Source organism: Haematobia irritans, chromosome 3 (genome assembly GCF_050003625.1).
Source record: "Haematobia irritans isolate KBUSLIRL chromosome 3, ASM5000362v1, whole genome shotgun sequence".
NCBI lineage: Eukaryota > Metazoa > Arthropoda > Insecta > Diptera > Muscidae > Haematobia > Haematobia irritans.
Window position 1 is genome coordinate 118,811,212 of NC_134399.1, and position 26,148 is coordinate 118,837,359.

General features: G+C 26.2%; 1 protein-coding gene, 1 long non-coding RNA gene and 3 other non-coding genes across 7 annotated transcripts in view; 1 reads left to right on the forward strand and 4 right to left on the reverse strand.

Moving 5' to 3' along the window:
* The window catches only part of LOC142228747 (uncharacterized), a 650,828-nt gene that overhangs the window by 439,068 nt on the left and 185,612 nt on the right, over positions 1-26,148 (forward strand). The window lies entirely within an intron of this gene.
* Positions 1,317-1,388, reverse strand: TRNAC-GCA (transfer RNA cysteine (anticodon GCA)). The gene has a single exon. It is a non-coding gene; the product is annotated as a tRNA-Cys (tRNA).
* TRNAC-GCA (transfer RNA cysteine (anticodon GCA)) lies at positions 4,560-4,631 on the reverse strand. Its single transcript has one exon. It is a non-coding gene; the product is annotated as a tRNA-Cys (tRNA).
* On the reverse strand, positions 7,024-7,095 carry TRNAC-GCA (transfer RNA cysteine (anticodon GCA)). Its single transcript has one exon. It is a non-coding gene; the product is annotated as a tRNA-Cys (tRNA).
* LOC142229567 (uncharacterized) lies at positions 18,323-19,328 on the reverse strand. The gene is made up of 3 exons (XR_012720430.1): positions 19,227-19,328; positions 18,911-19,171; positions 18,323-18,836 (listed from the first exon to the last, which is right to left on the reverse strand). It is a non-coding gene; the product is annotated as an uncharacterized LOC142229567 (long non-coding RNA).

Here is a 26,148-nt window from a genome sequence, read left to right on the forward strand (position 1 = left end):
TTATGCAAATTTTATTCGGTTTGAAGTTAATTTCTTTTTTGTTTTATAATTGCGAATTGAGTTTTCTATTCAAAAAATAAAATTTTCCTATTTTTGAAAAAGTAGCCTCCTTTTTGCAAAAGTTTGTAAAACAGATGAAAATTTAAATTTTTTTCCATTTTTGGCCACCTCGGTGGTACTTTGATGACTTGTAACAAAAAATATATCTCTGAATTTCATTTCCCTTTTTTTTTATTTTGGTTTGGCACCTGAATGGAACTGATCAAAATGCCTTTGTAAGCTTCTAAACAATAAAATGAATTTTCACTGGAAGAAGTGAAAAGATGTTGACAAAATTTAGGCGATCGTGGGTGTCCACTTTAAGAGGTTTCACTGTAAATTTTTAATTGGATATTTTTTAAAATACAATTATAAGTTTAAATGGACATATTTTGGCGATATTGTTTCCTGTGTAGTGCACTCGTTTCTTTGGGTCAGAATTAATACCAAATTCATTAGTGTAGGTGAGGTATATATTTCAGGCTCACTTAGACTATTCAGTCCATTGTGATACCACAGTGGTAAACTCTGCTCTCATCACTAAGTGCTGCCCGATGCTATGTTAAGCTCAATGACAAGGGACCTTAGTGTACAGTAGATAGGGTCACGGCCTAAAGGAAAAAAAAGTTGATGCGGTCACCCCCCAGTTTTATAGCATATTCGAAGACAATTTCAGAACACCAAAACTTTTTTCGTGCACCCTACGACCCCCCGAAATACAATTTATTGTGCTGTGTCGTCATTTGAAGTCCGATCGAAAAGAAACGCATATCGTTGTTCACTATTTTTGTGAGAGAAGGCTGTTGATAGTATTTGAAAAAAGTGAAAACAACAGCCTTCTCTCACAAAAATATGGACAGACTTAAAAAATCAAGTTTCATATTTTGTTAAGATCTTTATAATGGTTATAAGAAATGGGCATAATAGGGGTATACGAAGCGAAATAAAAAAATTAAAAATCAAATTTGACGTCGGAGTCAAAAATGACCAATGCACGAAATATAGCCCCTGATCAACCACGAACAACGATATGCGTTTCTTTTCGATCGGACTTCAAATGACGACACAGTACAATAAATTGTATTTCGGGGGGTCGTAGGGTGCACGGAAAAAAAGTTTTGGTGTTCTCAAATTGTCTTCGAATATGCTACAAAACTGGGGGGTGACCGCATCAATTTTTTTTTTCGTGACCCTATCTAGTGTACAGTCAAAATCTTTGGAACTGGGCCAGCTATTGTCCTGTTTTCGTTTATTGTTTTTATAGTAAAAACGAATTTAGGGGACACCCGGGTTTGAACCGGGGACCTCTCGATCTGCAGTCGAATGCTCTACCACTGAGCTATATCCCCATGAACCGTGTTTTAATGTCATAAATTTTTGTGGTATCAATAATAAAATTGATGCTTTTAATTGTCGTATTGATAGGGCTTTTAAACCATCTTTGATAGATCGTTAAACAGAAGGCATCTAAAAACAAGTAAGGAAAGTCTAAAGTCGGGCGGGGCCGATTATATTATACCCTGCACCACTTTGTAGATCTAAATTTTCGATACCATATCACATCCGTCAAATGTGTTAGGGGATATATATAAAGGTTTGTCCCAAATACATACATTTTAATATCACTCGATTTGGACAGAATTTGATAGACTTTTACAAAATCTACACACAATTTTAGTTAAAAAAAATATGGGAAACATTTAAATCTGAAACAATTTTAAGGAAACTTCTCAAAAATTTATTTATGATTTATCGCTCGATATATATGTATTAGAATTTTAGGAAAATTAGAGTCATTTTTACAACTTTTCGACTAAGCAGTGGCGATTTAACAAGGAAAATGTTGGTATTTTGACCACTTTTGTCGAAATCAGAAAAACATATATATGGGAGCTATATCTAAATCTGAACCGATTTCAATCAAATTTGGTACACATGACTATATTACTAATTGTACTCCTAGTGCAAAATTTCAACCAAATTGGGTCAAAACTCTGGCTTCTGGGGCCATATAAGTCCATATCGGGCGAAAAATATATATGGAAGCTATATCTAAATCTGAACCGATTTCAATCAAATTTGGCACACATGACTATACTACCAATTTTACTCCTTGTGCAAATTTTCAAGCTAATCGGGATAAAACTCTGGCTTCTGGTTCCATATAAGTGCATATCGGGCGAAAGATATATATGGGAGCTATATCTAAATCTGAATCGATTTCAACCAAATTTGGCACGCATAGTTACAATGCTAAATCTACTCCCTGTGCAAAATTTCAACCAAATTTGGCCAAAAATCTGGCTTTGAGGACCATATTAGTCCATATCGGGCGAAAGATATATATGGGAGCTATATCTAAATCTGAACCGATTTCAATCAAATTTTGCACACTTGACTATACTACAAATTGTACTCCTAGTGCAAAATTTCAACCAAATTTGGCCAAAAATCTGGCTTCTGGGGCCATATAAGTCCATATCGGGCGAAAGATATATATGGGAGCTATATCTAAATCTGAACCGATTTCAATCAAATTTTGCACACTTGACTATACGACTAAGTGTTATGTTTTTACAAAATTTCAAGCAAATCGGTGTAAAACTCTGGCTGCTGGGTCCATATTAGTGCATATCGGGCGAAAGATATATATGGGAGCTATATCTAAATCTGAACCGATTTCTTCCAAAATCAATAGGGTTCTATTCTGACCCAAATTAGGAACATGTGCCAACTTTGAAGGCGATTGGACTTAAATTGCGACCTAGACTTTGATCACAAAAATGTGTTCACAGACAGATGGACGGATGGATGGACGGACATGGTTATATCGACTCAGGGACCCACCCTGAGCATTATTGCCAAAGGCATCATGTGTCTATCTCGTCTCCTTCTGGGTGTTACAAACATATGCACTAACTTATAATACCCTGTTCCACAGTGTGGCGCAGGGTATAAAAATATCGTTGTTACGACAAGAGGTCGTGGAAGATAAGATAACCGTCAATTGTTGCTAGTATTGATGTATACACCGAAAACTAATAAACGGTTTATAGGAAGAATAAACTAAGTCGTGGGAAAATTAAACTAAATCGTACTCCACATTTGGAGATTTCCACAAAACGTTGTTATGACGAGGAAAATTTGATATCATGAAGCTCATCATGATTTCTATTCATGTAAAAGTATGGAAAAAATCATTGGCGCCAAATCATTACCATTTTAACCACACACAAATCATTCTTACTATTTTTGGGAATCGTACGAAAATTGTCTTTGTTTATATCGAACTTATGTGTACGGTCATTGAACTACAAAGAAGCAATTATATCCACGTTTAGTTCATAAAATGTTTGAGATATACTTAAAAAAATTAAGATTTCATTAAGCTGTAAATAATTTCGCAAATAATAATAAAATTTAACTACAAACAAGCAACGAACGGAGTTGGCTTACTAAGCCTTCCTAGTAAAATGATTCGAGAAAAAAAATCTATAGTGCCCCTATCTTAAAATCCTTTAATTCAAAATAATTTGATGTCCCATACACATTACATTAGTTTATATGCTTGCACTTCACAATATTTTGTTGAAACGGATTTTTACTCCGAAATATAAAACACAATTTTTTGTACATGTACCTACAGCTCATTCAACTGAATCTATGAAACTCTCGTTTGCAGTGCAATCACTTTCAGCATCTGTACAACTGTGTCTGTAATAAATTAAAATTCGAATATCTGCCCTTTTTTAACTGAATCGTACTTTATCTGTTTTAATTTAATTTTTTTTTATGTTTTGATAGTTTTTCCCAGTTTCAAGTATGCAAAGCTCACATTTAAAAGGAAATTCCATCGTTACCCAGCAAAAAAAAAACGTCACCAAACAATTAGGCCAAATGTTCTTTTTGGATCCGTTAGTGATTCAAAATTGGTGCAGAAGCGATAAATTTATTTGCAATAGGATGGATGCCCACCATTTCCACCAATAGTCGTTGTACTGAATTTGCATCACTTCTCAACGTGTGATTCGAACTCAGTGTTTTGGATGTGAATTAAAAAATTTTATAATATTTTGCCAAATAAATAATTATTATAATTTTTATGATTTTTAATGCTTTCTAATGCTTATCTGAAACGTTTGACCTCCAAATATTTTCAAAAATTTACAAATTTTCTAAACTGGATTTAGCGTTTTTTTGACAAAAAAGGTAAAATTACTTATTAAAAATATGAATAAATCTAATTATAAAAAAATTGAATGAAAAAAACTTCCTGTGTAGTTAAAATCAAGCACATCTTTGGGAGGACATTATTGGAAGTGCTTTTAAAGTTGTGCCTTTGGAACAACTTCCAATTTTTTTTTGTTTGCTGGATAATGGATCCTAAGTACAATTCCTCGCTTTTTTGGCTCAGAATTAATACAAAAGTCATTAAAGTAAATTCAAAATCTTTGCAATTCGGCCAGCTTTTGTTTCCGTGTAAATTATCCTGTTTATAGTTCTGTAGTAAAAATGAATTTAGGGGACACCCGGGTTTGAACCGGGGACCTCTCGATCTGCAGTCGAATGCTCTACCACTGAGCTATATCCCCATGAATCGTGTTTTAATGTCATATATTTTTGTGGTATCAATAATAAAATTGATGCTTTTAATTGTCATATAGATAGGGCTTTTAAGCCATCTTTAATAGATCGTTGAAAAGAAGGCAACTAAAAAGTATCGTTGAAAGATAAGATAACCGTCATTTATTTCTGCTTTTGGTTTATTGATTCTCAATAATTTCCATAATTAGAATGGAGGAATGGCAACTTATGTCATTACCAGACTTTAAAACCCGACGTTTTTTTTAAACAGAAGATAAATTTAAAATTGTTATTTTACAAAAAAAAAAAAAAAAAACAAAAAAAAAAAACAAGTATATACATCAGTAAGTTCTGCTGGGCCGAATCTTAAATACCCACCACCATGAATCAAATATAATAATTTTCTTTGAAATTTTCAGGTGATGACAGATATTTTTCCAAGCAGATCAGTTCAACCAGCACGCTTCCCGAAGATAAATGTAATGATTTTACCTATGAAGAAGCCCTATATGGGGGCTATATGAAAGCACGGTCCGATAATAAGCATTTTCAGCACACCTCTTAATGACCCTAGAATACCTCTAGATTTCCAATTTCAGACAAATTGGATAAAAACTACAGATTCTAGGAGCCCAAGAAGTAAAATCGGGAGATCGGCCTATATGGGAGTATATCAAACCATGGACCGATACACACCATTTTTGGCACACCTCTTTATGGTCCTAGAATACTTCTAGATATCCAATTTCAGGCAAATTGGATAAAAACTACCAATTCTAGAAGCCCAAGAAGTAAAATCGGGAGATATGTCTGCATCCAAATATATTATAAAGGGTGATTCTTTTGAGGTTAGGATTTTCATGCATTAGTATTTGACAGATCACGTGGGATTTCAGACATGGTGTCAAAGAGAAAGATGCTCAGTATGCTTTGACATTTCATCATGAATAGACTTACTAACGAGCCACAACGTCGAATTTTCAGTGAATGGGCCCTAGAAAAGTTGGCAGAAAATCCGCTTTTTTATCGACAAATTTTGTTCAGCGATGAGGCTCATTTCTGGTTGAATGGCTACGTAAATAAGCAAAATTGCCGCATTTGGAGTGAAGAGCAACCAGAAGCCGTTCAAGAACTGCCCATGCATCCCGAAAAATGCACTGTTTGGTGTGGTTTGTACGCTGGTGGAATCATTGGACCGTATTTTTTCAAAGATGCTGTTGGACGCAACGTTACGGTGAATGGCGATCGCTATCGTTCGATGCTAACAAACTTTTTGTTGCCAAAAATGGAAGAACTGAACTTGGTTGACATGTGGTTTCAACAAGATGGCGCTACATGCCACACAGCTCGCGATTCTATGGCCATTTTGAGGGAAAACTTCGGAGAACAATTCATCTCAAGAAATGGACCGGTAAGTTGGCCACCAAGATCATGCGATTTGACGCCTTTAGACTATTTTTTGTGGGGCTACGTCAAGTCTAAAGTCTACAGAAATAAGCCAGCAACTATTCCAGCTTTGGAAGACAACATTTCCGAAGAAATTCGGGCTATTCCGGCCGAAATGCTCGAAAAAGTTGCCCAAAATTGGACTTTCCGAATGGACCACCTAAGACGCAGCCGCGGTCAACATTTAAATGAAATTATCTTCAAAAAGTAAATGTCATGGACCAATCTAACGTTTCAAATAAAGAACCGATGAGATTTTGCAAATTTTATGCGTTTTTTAAAAAAAAAAGTTATCAAGCTCTTAACAAATCACCCTTTATTTACAAAAAGAGTTGTGTCCCCAAAATAATATGTTCTAACATATATGTCCCAAACATGTTATGCTAGTTTATGAACATTATATGCTTGCACTTAAAAATATTGTGTTTAAAAATTTGAGTTCCAAACATATAATTTTTACACCCAAACTTAATAAACAGTATTTTTCGTCCGTGTAATATTGATGCGTCTATAACCTTCTTGGTCTACAACTCTTAGGTTAGGTTAAAGAGGCGCCCCGATTTATTGTCAGGCTCACTTAGGCTATTCACTCCATTGAGATACCAATGGTCACAATAGACACTTTTTATGTGATACTCACTGACGTACCAGACACTCATACATGTCTCTCATGTGGTGCAACAACCATTTGCTATCATTCATTCTCTCATTGATTGGATATAACTTCTTGCAGAAACTCACTCCGTCGCCTTAATTTATTTTTTGCTCCATAATCTCTCGAGCGTTGTCTTTCTCTCTCTCTCTCTCTGTCTCCGAAATTTCTAAACAAATATATGTTTATACGAAATTCGCAAAGTTATATACACAAATTGTAATAAATTAGAATTCCAAAATCTGCTAGAATTTAACTTAGCCCTATATTATCCTGTTTTCTATTGTAGTAAAAACAAATTTAGGGGACACCCGGGTTTGAACCGGGGACCTCTCGATCTGCAGTCGAATGCTCTACCACTGAGCTATATCCCCATGAATCATGTCCTAATGCCATACGTTTTTGTGGTATCAATAATAAATTGATGTTCTGGGTTATGCGCCCCAAATCAATGACAAGGTGGATGATATTTAATGGAACAAAGAAAAGCGTTATTTTTAAATTTTATTCTTCGCAGACAATAAATGTAGGAAACAACTTCAAATTTTAGAATCAGTTTAGATTTGTTCGAATTGGCTACTTTGGTACGAATTATGGGCCTTCAAACAACCGACAAAGGCTTCACACGCTTCCCGAAAGTGGCTCTGCGGTATTTTGGCCCATTTCCGGCCATATATATTTATACACATGTATTGGAGATATAGGACAATTTGAGTAATTTTTAATATATTTCCTACTTAGCAGTGATTTTGATTGATTTGCAAGGATGTTGGCTATATATCGTCCAGATAGATGGTCACATGTGGGTTGTGATCATGGTTGCCGCAGTTGGTAGAATTTTACCAAAAATGGTAGATTTTTATGTTTGGTAGAATTATTCATATTTTGGTAGATTTTGCAAAACATTCCTCTCCAACTTAGAAGTAAAAAAAATTTTCTATAAAAATAAAATTTTGAAAAATTTTCTATAGAAATAAAATTTTGAAAAATTTTTTATAGAAATAAAATTTGACAAAATTTTCTATCAAAATAAAATTTTAACAACATTTTCTATAGAAATACAATTTTGACAAAATTTTCTATAGAAACAAAATGTTGAAAAAATTTTCTATAGAAATAAAATGTTGACAAAATTTTCTATGAAAAAAAAAATTGACAAAAATTTCTATAGACATAAATTTTTTTTTAAAAAATGTCGATAATAATATAATTTTGACAACATTTTCTATAAAAAAAAATTTTTGACAACATTTTCTATAGAATTAAAGTTTTCTATAAAAATATAATTTTTATAAAATTTTCTATGGAATTAAAATGTTGACAAAATTTTCTATGGAAATAAACATTTTACAAAATTTTCTATAGACAAAAATTTTTTTTTGCTGCAAGTAGAGGATGCTGATGAGGAATGTGGTAATTCCGAAACGTGCGTCCATCCAACCATCTTGCAGTCTATAGGGCTTTGCCCAAATAAATTTGACAAACATTCTTTTCCTCTGTTTTTTAAGCTACTCTTGTAGTTTAGTCAATGTATGGTTTTAAAGCTGAGATCAAAACAACAAATATAAAACAAATTTTGACAAGATTTTGTATAGAAATAAAATTTTTACAAAATTTTCTCTACAAATAAAATTTTGACAAAATTTTCTATATAAATAAAATTTTTAAAAAATTTTCTATAGAAATAAATTATTGACAAAATGTTCTATAGAAATAAAATTTTGAAAAAATTTTCTATAGATATATAATTTTGACATTTTCTATAGAAATAAAATTGTGACTAAATTTTCTATTGAAATAAAATTTTGGACAAAATTTTCTATAAAAATAAAATTTTGACAAAAGATTCTACAAAAATTAAATTTTGACAACATTTTCTATAAAAATAAAAAATAAAATATTCTACAAAAATAAAATTTTGGACAAAATTTTCTATAAAAATAAAATTGTGGACAAAATTTTCTATAGAAATAAAATTTTTACAAATTTTTCTTTAAAAATAAAATTTTGACAAAATTTTCTATAGAAATAAAATTGTGACAAAATTTTCTATTGAAATAAAATTTTGGCAAAATTTTTTATAGAAATAAAATTTTGACAAAATTTTCTATAAAATACAATTTTGAGAAAATTTTCTATAGAAATAAAATTTTGGACAAAATTTTCTATAAAAATAAAATTGTGGACAAAATTTTCTATAGAAATAAAATTTTTACAAATTTTTCTTTAAAAATAAAATTTTGACAAAATTTTCTATAGAAATAAAATTGTGACAAAATTTTCTATTGAAATAAAATTTTGGCAAAATTTTTTATAGAAATAAAATTTTGACAAAATTTTCTATAAAATACAATTTTGAGAAAATTTTCTATAGAAATAAAATTTTGGACAAAATTTTCTATAAAAATAAAATTGTGGACAAAATTTTCTATAGAAATAAAATTTTTACAAATTTTTCTTTAAAAATAAAATTTTGACAAAATTTTTTATAGAAATAAAATGTTGACAAAATTTTCTATAGAAATAAAATCTTGACAAAATTTTCTATAGAAATGAAATTTTGACAAAATTTTCTATAGTAATAAAATTTTGACAAAATTTTCTATAGAAATAAAATTTTGACAAAATTTTCTATAAAATACAATTTTGAGAAAATTTTCTATAGAAATAAAATTTTGACAAAATGTTCTATAGAAATACAATTTTGACAAAATTTTCTATAGAAATACAATTTTGACAAAATTTTCTATAGAAAATAAATTTTGACAAAATTTTCTATAGAAATAAAATTTTGACAAAATTTTCTATTGAAATAAAATTTTGGCAAAATTTTCAATAGAAATAAAATGTTGACAAAATTTTCTATAGAAATAAAATCTTGACAAAATTTTCTATAGAAATGAAATTTTGACAAAATTTTCTATAGTAATAAAATTTTGACAAAATTTTCTATAGAAATAAAATTTTTAAAAATAAAATTTTGACAAAATTTTCTATAGAAAAAAAAATTGACAAAATTTTCTATAGAAATAAAATTTTGACAAAATTTTCTATAGAAATAAAATTTTGACAAAATTTTCTATTGAAATAAAATTTTGGCAAAATTTTCTATAGAATTAAAATTTTGACAAAATTTTCTATAGAAATACAGTTTTGTGAAAATTTTCTATAGAAATAAAATTTTGACAAAATTTTCTATAGAAATAAAATTTTGACAAAATTTTCTATAGAAATAAAATTTTGACAAAATTTTCTATAGAAATAAAATTTTGACAAAATTTTCAATAGAAATACAATTTTGAGAAAATTTTCTATAGGAATACAATTTTGTGATTGATACTATCGTTTCAGTGATTGAAGCAATTTCGTGATTGAATTAGAAAAAAAAATTCTGTGTAGATCGTCTCTCGTATAAAAAGTGTGTCTTCTTGGCATTCATGACATTTTCTTTCTGGAAACTTTATTATCTCTGTTGGCTGTTGAGTTTAATGAAATCCCTCATATCTGGTTTTGTGTCACTTTCAAAAAAGAAAAGAAATTATCTACTAATTAGCAAACATCACACGTTCATAGTTCTGCTAATGATGGACTATGATGGCATGTGATACTCGAACAGCATATGCGCGCTGGGCTGACTGACATATAATCTGCTTGGTTGATATCTAAATATGCTGTCTAGTTGCCATACTTGCATAGCTTCTCTGAACTGGCTTAAGGATGTTCTTGAATGTCATCATTTGGCTCATTTAGATTGACACGTAGGAGCTACTGAAGAAAGATAGAAATAAAAAAAAAAATAAAGTCATGTTGTTTGTTTGTTGTCATGACAAAGGATTATAGTTACACATATTCGTCCTTCCGTTCGTCCGTCCCTGCTGCCACCCATATGTCCATCTACCCTCATATGGTTATTAAGCAGTCTGAAAATAACCAACAGTTTGTTATGTCCTTTTACAGAATCCTTTTTGTTTCTCTTGGTTTGTTTTTATTTTTTTTTGTTTCTTGCTACATTTAATGTTTAATTATCATTTAATCTGTAGTAGTGACTAGGCCTCATTTTGTTGTGTGGTGTCCTTGGCATGTGTTTGAGGTGTTCTTAATGTTTATGGCCCAATGTTGTTGTAGGGTAGCATCATTTAAGGCTCGTTTTATTTCAGTTTTTGTTGTTGTTGTTGTTGTTGTTTTGTTTTATTTCACCTAATGACAGGCAATGACTTGCTGCATTATATCTTATATCATGATGGGAGTGAGTTTTTAATGGCAAGGATTTGTAAGGGGTTTTATATCCTTTTTCTTGATTACACACACAGAATAGCCAAATGGCCCTAGAAATCTCCTGGTTTAATTGCGAGTTTAAATCCATTCTTAGGTTTGTTGTTATACACTACTGAAAAAAAAAAGTTTTTTTTTTGGGAAAAATATTTCTTGTCCTTTAAATATGAATGCAGATTTGGCTTACACAGAAAAAAATTATTACATAAAAATTAAAATTTTAATTATATTGTAAAAAAATAAATAAATAATTGCATTATTTAAATAATCATTTTATTAATATTTTTAATTTTGTTTTTTAAATTTTAATGAATTAAAAAAATATTTTTGGAAAAAAATATCACAAAAAAATCCAATTGAAATTTTAATTGAATTGTAGAAAATAATAAAAAAGTAACTGCATTAATATATATTTTTTTAATTTTTGTTCAATTTTAATGAATCGTCTTTAATTTAAATCCAGTCTTAGGGTTTTTGTTATACACTACTGAAAAAAAATTTTTTTGGGAAAAAATATTTCTCGTCTTTATGAATGCAGATTTTGCTTACACAGAAAAAAATATCACACAATTTTTTTTCAATTATAATTTTAATTGAAGTCTAAAAATAATACATAAATAATTTCATTATGTAAATAATAATGTTAATAATATTTTTTAATTTTAATGAATTTTCTTGGGAAAATAAATATCACAAAAAAATTTCCAATTAAAAGTCTAATTAAATTGTAGAATATAATAAATAATTGCAAAAAGTATTTCTAATTTTTTTTTAATTCTAACAAATTTCCTGTTTTAATTGCGAGTTTAAATCTAATCTTAGGGTGTTTTATTATACACTACTGGAAAACAAAAATTTGGGAAAAAATATTTCTTGTCCTTTAAATATGAATGCCTACACAGAAAAACTATCACAAGAAATATTGAAATTAAAATATTAATTGAATTCTAAAAATAATACATAAATAATTTCATTATGTAAATAATGTTAACAATATTTTTTAATTTTATTTTAATGACATTCCTTGGGAAAAGAAATATCATAAAAAAAAATCAAATTAAAAGTTTAATTAAATTGTAGAATATAATAAATAATTGCAAAAAGTATTTTTTTTGTAATTTTAACGAATTTCCTGTTTTAATTGCGAGTTTAAATCCAGTCGTAGGGTTTTTTATTATACTCTACTGGAAAACAAAAATTGTGGAAAAAATATTTCTTGTCCTTTAAATATGAATGCACGTGAATGCTTATACAGAAAAAATATCATAAAAAATATTCCAATTAAAGTTTTAATTAAATTGTAAAAAATTTAATAAATAAATAATTACATTATCTAAATAATAATTATAATATTATTATTTTTTTTTAATTTTTGTTGAAGTTTAATGAATTTCCTGATTAAAGATAAAAACTTTTTTTTTGTCTGTATAACAGAGAAGACGCATTTCTTTGATACAAAGTTTTTCTCCTTAATCAAAAGTTGATAAAATTTTCAATATATCCGTTTTGACCTTAGAGTTTGGCAATTCGATTCAAAACTGAATATATTTACATAAACGACAATTCTATAGAATTAAAAAAAAAATGAACAGAAAAATTTTGGTATTGCTTCCAAACCAAAGATGCGGCTTCTTTAAAATTAAGAAATCGTTTAGGAAGCTATTAACGTTCCAATAAATGTCACTTCAAAATTTTAAATTATAACAAAGATTTCAAAATAAATGTTTTTCTCGATTCTGAAAAAAAAAACTTTAAACCAAAGATGCACAAATATGAAAAAAGATATTTGCTTATATTTGAATACAAATCCAACGATTTCATATATCAGTTGATGCTTTAAATCAAAATAGTTTCTCTTTACTTTATGGAAAACATACGACAAATTAAAGCAAAAGTTATGAAGTTGCTTTTAATAAAAGTTTCTTTATTTTTAAGATTTTTTTTTTAAATTGTGTAAATTGCGTATCCTAAAATTTAGGATGCATAATCTTTAATCTTTTCATATGTGGTCTATATTTTTTTCAGTGTAGAAGAATAATTTAATAGAAATTTTATAGATCATCTTTGATGTATAACTTCAGAAAGACAAGCGTGTCTCAGTAAAATATTGAAACGCATCCCGAGATTCTCTATCCATTTTCCCAATTCTGATGAAGTTCTTTTGTCTTAGATTTTAAGTCTTAGATGTTTTTTCATATTCTCTGTCAAATGAACTTCCAAGATATAATATCTAAAGCAATGCAAAGGATCTGAACACGGACTACTTCTACCCAGTTACAATTATGGTTGCCACTCGTGTCCAAAATAATATACAAAAATTTGAAGAAAATTTGACCAAAAATCTACCAAATTTGTAAAATATTTTGACGTTTTTGATCAAAAATATGACAACATTTTCATTTCTCTAGAAAACTTCGTCAAAATTTTATTTTTCTAAAACATTTTGTCAAAAATTTATTTCTTTAGAAAAAATTGTCAAAGCTTATTTCTGTAGAAAATTTTTTCAAAATCCTAGTTCGGAAGAAAAATTTTTAAATATTGTTAAAGTTTTATTTCTCTAGAAAATTTTTTCAATATTTAATTTCTATAGACAATTTTGTCAAACTTTATTTCTGTAAAAAATTTGGTCAAAATATTATTTCCGTAAAAACTTTTCTCAAAATTTTATTTTCACATAAAATTTTGTTCAAATTTTATTTCCAGCGTAAATGTTATCAACATTTTATTTACATAGAAAATTTTGTCAAAATTTTATTTCTAAAGAAAATTTTGCCAAAATTTATTTCTATACAAAATTTTAACAAGATCTTATTTTGGAAGAAAACTTGTTAAAAATTTTATTTCCATAGAAAATTTTTTAAAAATTTTATTTCTCTAGAAAATTTTGTCAAAATTTTATTTCTATAGAAAATTTTGTCACAATTTTATTTCTCTAGAAATTTTTGTCAAAATTTTATTTCTATAGATAATTTTTATCTATATCTGTAGACAATTTGGTGAAAATATTATTTCGGAAGAAAACTTTTTCCAAAATTTTATTTCCATATACAATTTTGTTCAAATTTTATTTCTCTAGAAAATTTTGTCAATTTTATTTTTACGAGTATACTTTGTCAAAAGTTTATTGCTATAGAAAATTTTGCCAAAATATTATTTCTATAGTAAATTTTTTCAAAATTTTAGTTTTATAGAAAATTTTGTTATTATGTCCATAGCAATGTTGTCAACATTTTGAAGAAATTTAGTTAAAATTTTATTTCTATAGAAAATTTGGTCAAAATTTTATTTTCATAGACAACTTTATTAAAATTTTTCAGTAGAAAATTCTTTCCAAATTTTATCTCTATAGAAAATGTCAAAATTTTATTTAAATTTTTTCAAAAAAATATTTCTGTAGAAAGTTTTGTCAAACTTTTATTTCTATAGAAAGTCAAAATTTTATTTCCATAGAAAATGTTGGCAAAATTGTGTCAGAATTTTATTTCTATAAAAATGTTTTCCAAATTTTATTTCTATCGAAAACTTTTTGGCAAAATTTTATTTCTGTAGATAATTTTCCGAAAGTTTTGCTTCTATAGACATTTTTTCACAATTTTATTTCAATAGAAAATGTTGTCAATTTTTTTTTTCTCTGGAAAATTCTGTCAATGCTTATTTCTCTGGAAAATTTTGTCAAAATCTTACTTCGTAAAAAAACTTTTTCAAAATTTTATTTCTATAGAATATATTGAATATGTCGATTTCAATAGAAAATTTTGTCAAAATTTTATTTCTATGGAAAATTTTGTTGAAATTTTATTTCTATAGAAATATTTATCAAAATGTTATTTCTATAAAAAAATTTTGTCAAAATTTTATTTCTATAGAAAAATTTGTCAAAATTTTATTTCTCTAGAAAATTTTGTCAAATTTTTATTTCTCTAGAAAAGTTTGTCAAAACTTTATTTCTCCAGAAAATTTTGTAAAAATTTAATTATCTAGAAAATTTTTTCAAAAATTTGTTTCTGTAGAAAATTTGGCGATTTTTTTTTCTATAGAAAATTTTGTCAAATATTATTTCTATATAAACTTGATTAAATTTTATTTCTATAGAAATGATTGTCAAAATTTTGATTCTATAAAAAATGTTATTTCTATAAAAAAATTTTGTTAACATTTTATTTCTATACAAAATTGAGTCAAAATTTTTTTCAATAGAAATGTCTGTCAATTTTTATACCCTTCACCACTACTGTGGTACAGGGTATAATAAGTTTGTGCATTGGTATGTAACGCCAAAAAGGAGTAATCATAGACCAACCTTTTAGTATACGGATCGACTTAGAATTAAATTCTGAGTCGATTTAGCGATGTCCGTCTGTCTGTCCGTCTGTCTGTTGGTGTATTTTTGTGTGCAAAGTACAGCTCGTAGTTTTAGTCCGATTGTTCTAAAATTTGGTATAGGGTCCTATTTCGGCTCAAAGACGATCCCTATTGATTTTCGAAAAAATCGGTTCGGATTTAGATATAGCTGCCGTTTTTTCACCGATCTGGTCATAATTGGCGTGTATATCAACCGATCTTCCTCAAATTCCGTACATCCGAATATTTTATGAGTCTCGAAAAACTTGCAAAATATCAGCCAAATCGGTTCAGATTTAGATACAGCTCCCATATATAGCTTTCGCCCGATTTACACTCAATTGCCCACAGAGGCCAATTGTTTGCTCCGATTTAGTTGAAATTTTGCATAGGGAGTAGAATTAGCATTGTAACTATGCGTGCCAAATTTGGTTGAAATCGGTTCAGATTTGGATATATCTCCCATATATAGCTTTCGCCCGATTTACACTCATATGACCACAGAGGCCAATTTTTAACTCCGATTTAGTTGAAATTTTGCACAGGGAGTAGAATTAGTATTGTTGCTATGTGTGCCAAATTCGGTTAAAATCGGTTTCGATTTAGATATAGCTCCCATATATATGTTTTTCTGATTTCGACAAAAATGGTCAAAATACCAACATTTTCCTTGTTAAATCGCCACTGCTTAGTCGAAAAGTTGTAAAAATGACTCTAATTTTCCTTAACTTCTAATACATATATATCGAGCAATAAATCAAAAATAAATTTTTGCGAAGTTTCATTAAAATTGGTTCAGATTTAAATGTTTCCCATATTTTATTTTACTAAAATTGTGTTCCACCCTAGTGCATTAGCCAACTTAAATTTTGAGTCTATAGATCTTGTAAGAGTCTATCAAATTCTGTTCACATCGAGTGATATTTGAATGTATGTATTTGGGACAAACCTTTATATATAGCACCCAACACATTTGACGGATGTGATATCGTATCGAAAATGTAGAACTACAAAGTGGGGCAGGGTATAATATAGTCGGTCTCGCCCGACTTTAGACTTTCCTTACTTGTTTTTTCTACGAACATTTACTCATATCTTATTGCTATAAGAATATTTGTCAAAATTTTATTTGTGTAGACAATTTTGTAAAAATTGTATGTCTAAAAAATTTTGTCACAGTTTTATTTCTATAGAAAATTTTGTCAACATTTGTTTTCTCTAGAAAATTCTGTCAACATTTTATTTCTCTAAAAAATTTCGTCAATGTTTATTTCTGTAGACAATTTTGTCAAAATATTGTTTCGGAAGAAAACTTTCTCAAAATTTTATTTCCACAGAAAATTTTGTCAAAATTGTATTTCTATAGAGAATTTTGTCAAAAGTTTATTTCTATAGAAAATTTTGTCAAAATTTTATTTCTATAGAAAATTTGGTTAAAATTTTATTTTCATAGAAAATTTTGTAAACATTTTATTTCCATAGACAATTTTATTCACATTTTTTGATTTTTCTATAGAAGTTTCTTTCCAATTTTATTTCTACAGAAAATTTCAAAATTTTATTTCCATAGAAAATTTTGGCAAATTTTAGTAAACATTTTTTTTCCAATTTTATTTCTGTTGAACAAAAAAATATTTCTGTAGAAAGCTTTGTCAAACTTTTATTTCTAAAGAAAATTTGGTCAAAAATTTAATTTCCATCGAAAATTTTGTCAAAATTTTATGTCTATAGAAAATTTTGTCAACATTTTATTTATATAGGAAATTTGGAAAATTGTCTCAAAATTTTATTTCTATAAAATGTTTTTGAAAGTTTTATTTTTATAGAAAATTTTTTGGCAAAATTTTATTTCTGTAGAAATTTTTCCCACAATTTTATTTCTATATACAAAATTTTATTTCTATAGAAAATTTTGTAAACATTTTATTTCCATAAACAATTTTGTCAACATTTTATTTATATAGAAAATTTTGGCAAAATTGTGTCAAAATTGTATTTCTATAAAATGTTTTTGAAAATGTTATTTCTATAGACAATTTTTTCAAAATTTAGATATAGAAAATTTTGTCAAAATCTTACTTCGTAAAAAAATTTTTTCAATTTTTTTTTCTCTAGAAAAGTTTGTCAAAATTTTATTTCTCCAGAAAATTTTGTAAAAATTTAATTATCTAGAAAATTTTGTCAAAAATTTGTTTCTATAGAAAATTTTGTCAATTTTTTTTCACCAAAAAAAAAATTATTAAAATTTTATTTCTATACAAAATTGAGTCAAAATTTTATTTCAATAGAAATGTTTGTCAATTTTTTTTTATACGGAAAATTTAATCATATGTTATTTCTAAAGAAATATTTGCAAAATTTTATTTGTGTAGACAATTTTGTAAAAATTGTATGTCTAGAAAATTTTGTCAAAATTTTATTTCTATAGAAAATTTTGTCAACATTTTTGTTCTCTAGAAAATTCTGTCAAAGCTTATTTCTATGGAAAATTTTGTCAAAATTTTATTTCTATGGAAAATTTTGTCAAAATTTTATTTCTATAGAAAATTTTGTCAAAATTTTATTTCTCTAAAAAATTTTGTCAACGCTTATTTCTGTAGACAATTTTGTTAAAATATTATTTCGGAAAAAAACTATCTCAAAATTTTATTTCCATAGCACATTTTGTCAAAATTTTATTTCTATAGAGAATTTTGTCTTAAGTTTATTTCTATAGTAAATTTTGTCAAAATCTTATTTCTATAGAAAATTTGGTCAAAATTTTACTTTCATAGAAAATTTTGTAAACATTTTATTTCCATAGACAATTTTATTAAAATTTTTTTATTTTTCTATAGAAATTTCTTTCTTTCTTTTTTCTACAGTAAATGTCAAAATTTTATTTCCATAGAAAATTTTGGCAAATTTTTGTAAACATTTTTTTTTTCCAATTTTATTTCTGTTGAAAATTTCAAAAAAATATTTCTGTAGAAAGCTTTCCCGTGTAAAAATTGGTGGATCTGGCCAGATATTATTAGATCTCCTGCCATATCTGATTAGATATGATAGTATATGTAGGCAGATCTGGACAGATCCGAAAAATGGTAATATCTGATCAGATCTAATTCTAAAGGAATTAGATCTGATCAGATCTCAAATTTGGCCCACATCTAATTATATCTAATTTGATATAATTAGATGTTAATATATCTAATTATATATAATTTTATCTACAAATTTCCAAAATTAGTGAAATTACAGTAATTAATAAAAAAGATTTATTTTATGGTTTTATAATGAAAAGAGTATTTAATATTATAAGTTGGATCAAACATATGTACATTATATATATATGTCTAGGTATAAAAGCCTAAGAATTAAAAAACAACAAAAACAAAATATATACATAGCCACCAAGGGTTCTGGCATTTAAATTTCCCAAGGCGTTAGTACTTTGCTCTCTGCAAACAGTTCTTTAAATGAGTCTCGCAATTCCTTTATTTGGCTACTCGGAATGAAAACTCTGAAAAATGTAAAATATACAGAAGAATGATCAGTCTATTTAAAGATATATTTGCAAATAATACATATACTTACCAAAATTTGCTTCTCGTACCCAATAATTTAAACCAGCGCTGTATTGAATGGTTTGTGCGAAGCTCCAAATGCCATACTATAACTAATTGCACGGGAATGTATCCGGTTCACAATGCAAATCATCTCCAAATTTGTATTCTTTTTGATATTGGAAAATACTTCCTTCTATCGCAACTTCGGATATGGCCTGGTCACAAATCTTTACGTTGTCTTCCGCTGTCTTCTTTTAATCTTTTCCTGGACTACCACAAATTCATCCTCCTAAAACAGAGAAAATATTCAATATATAAAAATAGGAACAAAATAATAAACTTACCTTATCACAGCTTCTCATACTCCTTTATCTTCCTCGAAAAATGAGAAGACATTCGATTTTTATATGAAATAAAAATATGAAACTCGCATTATCAAATATTTGATATATATATTTTTTCAAATTTAATAAAAACAGGCGTTGCTAATGGTGATAGTTATGGGGTGACATTTTTGAAAACAAAAAGACGGTTGTGTCTGAAAGTTAAGCATTTTATGAAGACACTTCAAAATGATATTTAAAAGGGTTTCTTGAAACTGTCACAACATATAAAGATTGTTTGGTTATGTTCACCACATGTTTTGATGTGCGACCATACATACGTGCTTGTAACCAAGTATATCACGTTAGTATTCTCGTAACAAACACATTATTTTTACACACAAACATATACAAATATTTTTTTATCCGTGTTACACAACTGGTTCATGATTTAATGCGATATATATAATTAGATATGGAGCTATATATAGTATATATAATTAGATATGATGTCATATATGAAGATATATAATTACATCTTACCAGATATGACTGATACAAATAGATATAACAACATATATAATGAGATCTTGAATCAGATCTAATCATATATAACACTATACATAACATATCTCCGTAGATCTATTTATATCTACAAACATATCTGAGCAGATATAATTATATATACTTTGATATTATTAGACATGATTAGATCTCTCAATTTTTACACGGGTTGTCAGACATTTATTTCTAAAGAAAATTTGGTCAAAAATTTAATTTCCATCGAAAATTTTGTCAAAATTTTATTTCTATAGAAAATTTTGTCAACATTTTATTTCCATAGACAATTTTGTCAACATTTTATTTATATAGGAAATTTGGTAAAATTGTGTCAAAATTTTATTTCCATAAAATGTTTTTGAAAATTTTATTTCTATAGAAAATTTTTTGGCAAAATTTTATTTCTGTAGAAGTTTTTCCCACAATTTTTTCCTATATACAATTTTTTCAGAATTTAGAAAAGAATATAGAAAATTTTGTCAAAATCTTACTTCGTAAAAAACTTTTTATTTCTATGGAAAATTTTGTCAAAATTTTATTTCTCTAGAACATTTTTTAAATTTTTTTTCTCTAGAAAATTCTGTCACAGCTTATTTCTCTGGAAAATCTTGTCAAAATTTTATTTCTATAGCAAATTTTGTCAAAATTTTATTTCTCTAGAAAATTGTTGTCAACATTTTATCTCTAGAAAATTGTGTCAAAATTTTTTTCTCTTGAAAATTCTGTCAAAGATTATTTCTCTGGAAAATGTTGTCCAAATTTTATGTCTATAGAAAATGTTGCCAAAATCTATAGACAATTTTCTCAACATTTGTTTCTATAGAATGTTTTATAAATTTTGTGTTCTATAGAAAGTTTTTGTCAAAATTTTTTTCTTGTCATTTCAATTCTAGTACGAGCTTATTGGACATGAAGATTAATATATATAGAAAATGTAGTCATTTGTTTTCTATACAAAATTTTGTGAAAATTGTACTTCTATAAAATTTGAAGTACATCTTTGTTGGAGAATTCTATCAATCTATCAAACAATAAAATAGCTACCATTTTTGCTAGAATACTAAGAAATATTAGGAAATTGTAAAAATTAAATTTCGTTATTGTTATGACGATTTTTCTACCAGTGTAGCATTAATATTATCATACAAAATGAACAATTCCACTATAATTTCTCTTTAACAAAAGGCAAAATAGAATTTTTGTCGTTTTAAAATGTTTTAATTTTTTAAATGTGTATTCCTCCTACCAAGTTTTATTCCCATTGCCAAAGTGCCATTAACATTCAACTCATAACTCATGGAGGGTTAGTCAACAGTTGGTTTACAAATGTCGGAATATTTTTAGCAAATGGCTTTCATATGTTCTGCTCCTGTTTTTTTGTGTTACTTTTTTTTTTTTTGATACTGAAAGGTTGTTTGTTTTGTGAATCCTAACCACCCATCCAGTGGCCCTTCCCTACGACCCAATTTTAGTTAGTCCCTAGGCATGAAATGAAAACTCATTTGAAATGTTAATGTCCTATACTCCTCTCGAGCATTTCTTCTTGGCACCATTGACCATTACCATTACTGTTTAAATGCTGGGAAAAACGACATTCATTGGTGGCAAAACGAGAGAAGAAAAAAACGCCAGAAATGTGTCATTGGGGACCTGCATTTGAAATGTTGGAAGTCTGACATTTAGTCATCTCCATTTCCCGCAAATTTTATATAGGGGCGCTTGCCTTTTCTTCTTGTGGGGGGTTTATATGTTATTCACGAACATGACTAAATTATGACAAATTACTATTTATGAATAAAGTGGAATGGAAACTTAAAAATGTGTACCATATTTCCAAAAAAAAAAGAACGACAATAAAAACAACACTTTTGGGAGGAGAATTGCGAAAAAAAATAGAAATCCCCAAATGAAGACGGAATGAAAACTGAACATAGTTTTGCTTTTTGCTGACCAAATTAACTGAGGGACATAATGAATAAGACATTTGGGGGTTTACCAAAAAAACAGCATGTAAAAGGATAACAACATTATGCGGGATTTTTGCTTTTTGTTGAGAATCCCAAGAAACCTTTAACGGCTCAATTAAATAGGGATATTTGATAGGAGAGATTATAATATTTTCCCTTACACTAAACAAAAATTTACTTGGAACCAAAGATATTTACTTTCACTTAAAGTTTTTGGTACTGATTGTGGTTAAGCAGAGTTGTCTTTTATATTTCAGGATTATACGGACAAAAATGAAAATTTTTATAAGTTTCGGTGTAACAATTTTATGCTTGGAACTCAAATTTTTTAGTACATTATTTTTAAGTACAAACATATAATGTTCATAAACTAGTATACCATGTTTGGAACATATATGTTAAAATGATAGAACATATTATGTTTGAGACATAATAGTTTTTTTTTAAATATAACATGTGTTGGTAAAAACATACATTAATTTAGCAATTGCCTATAAACATATATGTGTCTAGAAAGAGAGACCGAGAGAGTATGTTGGAAGTTAAATAATGGAAGTAACCAACAGGCGCCTTACAAATATATACACACAAAAATTTTTTTTCAAGAGAAAATTTTGTCAAAATTTTATTTCTATAGAAAATTTTGTCAAACTTTTGATTTCCATATAAAATGTTATCAAAATTTTACTTCTATAAAAAATTTTGTCAAAATTTTATTTCTATAAAAAATTTTGTCAAAATTTTATTTCTATAGAAAATTTTGTCAAAATTTTATTTCTGTAGAAAATTTTATCAAACTTTTATTTCTACAAAAATTGTGTCAAAATTTTATTTCTATAGAAAATTTTTTCATTTGTTTTGTTTTGTTATTGTTGGTTTTGTTCTTTAAGCATTGTTGTTGTTTTTTTATTTCAGCTTAAAACCATACATTGACTAAACTACAAGAGTAGCTTAACCAACAGAGGAAAAGAATGTTTGTCAAATTTATTTGGGCAAAGCCCTATAGACTGCAAGATGGTTGGATGGACGCACGTTTCGGAATTACCACATTCCTCATCAGCATCCTCTACTTGCAGCAAAACTATCAACCAATTATCAGAATAAATTCAGGCAGTTTATTAAACCCAACAAAAACCGCACTTGAACCCTCCGAAAAAAGGTTTTACATTGATAGCCGGCTTATGCCGAAATAAATTCGAAACAAACATATCTCTTTTCCTATTTTTTCAATATTATATTTCTTCAGAAATTTAATCAAATTTTTATTTCTATAGAAAATTTTGTTTTGTAAATTTCTATAGAAAGTTTTGTCAAAATTTTATTTCTATTGAAAATTTTGTCACAATTTCATTTCTATAGAAATTTTTGTCAATTTTATCTCTATAGAAATTGTGTTAACATTTTATTTGTAAAGAAAAATTTTCAAAATATTGATTATGCAGAAAATTTTTGCCAAAATGTTGATTTCAATAGAAAATTGTTGTCAAAATATTATTTCTATAGAAATTTTTTCAAATTTTTTTTTTTATAAAAGTTTTGTCAATATTTAAATTCTATAGAAATTTTTTCAAAATTATGATTTCTATTGAAAATTTTGTCAAAATGTTATTTCTAGAGAAATTTTGTCTAAATATTATTTCTATAGAAAATTTTGAATTTTTATCTATATAGAAAATTTTGTAAAAATTTTGATTTCTATATAAAATTTTGTCAAGATTTTATTTCAATAGAAAATTTTGTCAAAATTTTAATTGTATAGAAAAGTGTTACAAAATTTTTTATAGAATTAAAATTTTGATTTCTATATAAAATTTTGTCAAGATTTTATTTCAATAGAAAATTTTGTCAAAATTTTAATTCTATAGAAAAGTGTTACAAAATTTTCTATAGAATTAAAATTTTGTAAAACTTTTCTATAGAATTATAATTTTGACAAAATTTTCTATTGAAATAAAATCTTGACAAAATTTTATATAGAAGTCAACATTTTTAAAAAATTTTCTATATAGATAAAAATTGTCAAAATTTTATTTCTATAGCAAATTTTGTCAAAATTGTATTTCTATAGCAAATTTTGACAAAATTGTATTTCTATAGAAAATTTTGTCAAAATTTTATTTCTAGAGAAATTTTGTCTAAATTTTATTTCTATAGAAAATTTTGAATTTTTATCTATATAGAAAATTTTGTAAAAATTTTGATTTCTATATAAAATTTTGTCAAGATTTTATTTCAATAGAAAATTTTGTCAAAATTTTAATTCTATAGAAAAGTGTTACAAAATTTTCTATAGAATTAAAATTTTGTAAAACTTTTCTATAGAATTGAAATTTTGACAAAATTGTCTATTGAAATAAAATCTTGACAAAATTTTATATAAAAATCAAAATTTTTACAAAATTTTCTATATAGATAAAAATTGTCAAAATTTTAAATTTCTCTAGAAATAACATTTTGACAAAACTTTCTGTACAAATAAAATTTTGACAAAATTTTCTATACAAATAAAATTGTGACGAAATTTTCTATAGAAATAAAATTTTGCAAAATTTTCTATACAAATAAAATTTTGACAAAAATAAAATCTTGACAAAATTTTCCATAGAAATAAAATTTTGAGAAAATTCTCTATAGAAACAAAATTTTGAGAAAATTTTCTATAGAAATAAAATTTTGAGAAAATTTTCTATAGAAATACAATTTTTAAAAAATTTTCGATAGAAAAAAAATTTTGAGATAATTTTCTATAGAAATAAAATTTTGACAAAATTTTCTATAGAAATAAATTTTTGACAAAATTTTCTATAGAAATAACATTTTGACAAAATTTTCTATAGAAATCAAAATTGTGACAAAATTTTATATAGAAATAATATTTTAATTTTAAATTGGTTAATAGAAATAAAATGTTGACAAAATTTTCTATAGAATTAAATTTTGACAAAATTTTGTATAGAAATAAAATTTTGACAACATTTTCTATAGAAGTAAAATTTTGACAAAATTTTCTATAGAAATAAAATTTTGAGAAAATTTTCTATAGAAATAAAATTTGTCAACATTTTATTTCTATAAACCAATTTAAAATTAAAATATTATTTCTATATAAAATTTTGTCACAATTTTGATTTCTATAGAAAATTTTGTCAAAATGTTATTTCTATAGAAAATTTTGTCAAAATTTTATTTCTATTGAAAATTATCTCAAATTTTTTTTCTATAGAAAATTTTTTAAAAATTTTATTTCTATAGAAAATTTTCTCAAAATTTTATTTCTATAGAAAATTTTGTCAAAATTTTACTTCTATAGAAAATGTTGTCAAAATTTTACTTCTATACAAAATTTTGTCAAAATTTAATTCTATAGAAAATTTTGTCAACATTTTATTTCTATTAACCAATTTAAAATTAAAATATTATTTCTATATAAAATTTTGTCACAATTTTGATTTCTATAGAAAATTTTGTCAAAATATTATTTCTATAGAAAATTTTGTCAAAAATTTATTTCTATAGAAAATTTTATCAAAATTTTATTTCTATAGAAAATTATCTCAAAATTTTTTTCTATCGAAAATTTTTTAAAAATTGTATTTCTATAGAAAATTTTCTCAAAGTTTTATTTCTATAGAAAATTTTCTCAAAATTTTATTTCTATAGAGAATAAGAGAAAAATTATCTCAAATTTTTTTTCTATAGAAAATGTTGTAAAAATTTTATTTCTATAGAAAATTTTCTCAAAATTTTATTTCTATAGAATATTTTGTCAAAATGTTATTTCTATAGAAAATTTCGTCAAAATTTTATTTGTTTAGAAAGTTTTGTCAAAATTTTATTTGTACAGAAAGTTTTGTCAAAATGTTATTTCTAGAGAAATTTTGTCAAAATTTTGATTTATATAGAATTTCTTTCAATTTGTGTAGAAAATTGTGTCCAAATTGCATTTCTATAGAAATTGTTTGCCAAATTTTATTTCTATAGACTATTTTCTTTAGAAATTTTGTCAATTTTATTTCTATAGAAATATTGTTAAAATTTTATTTGTACAGAAAATTTTTCGAAATTTTGACTGTGTAGAAAATTTTGTTAAAATTTTATTACTATAGAAAATGTAGTCAAGCAATTTGTTTTTTCTCAAAATTCTATTTCTCTAAAAATTTTGTCAACATTTTATTTGTATAGAGAATTTTGTCAAAATTTTATTTGTATAGAAAATTTTGTCAATTTCTTTCTATGGAAAATTTTGTCAAATTGTTGATTTCTATAGCACGTTTTGTTAATATGTTATTTCTAGAGAAATGTTCTCAAAATTTTATTTCTATAAAAATTTTGTCAAAAATTTATTTCTATAGAAAATTTTCTCAAAATTTTCATGTATGTAGATTTTTTCCAATTTCCTTTTTCTATAGAAATTT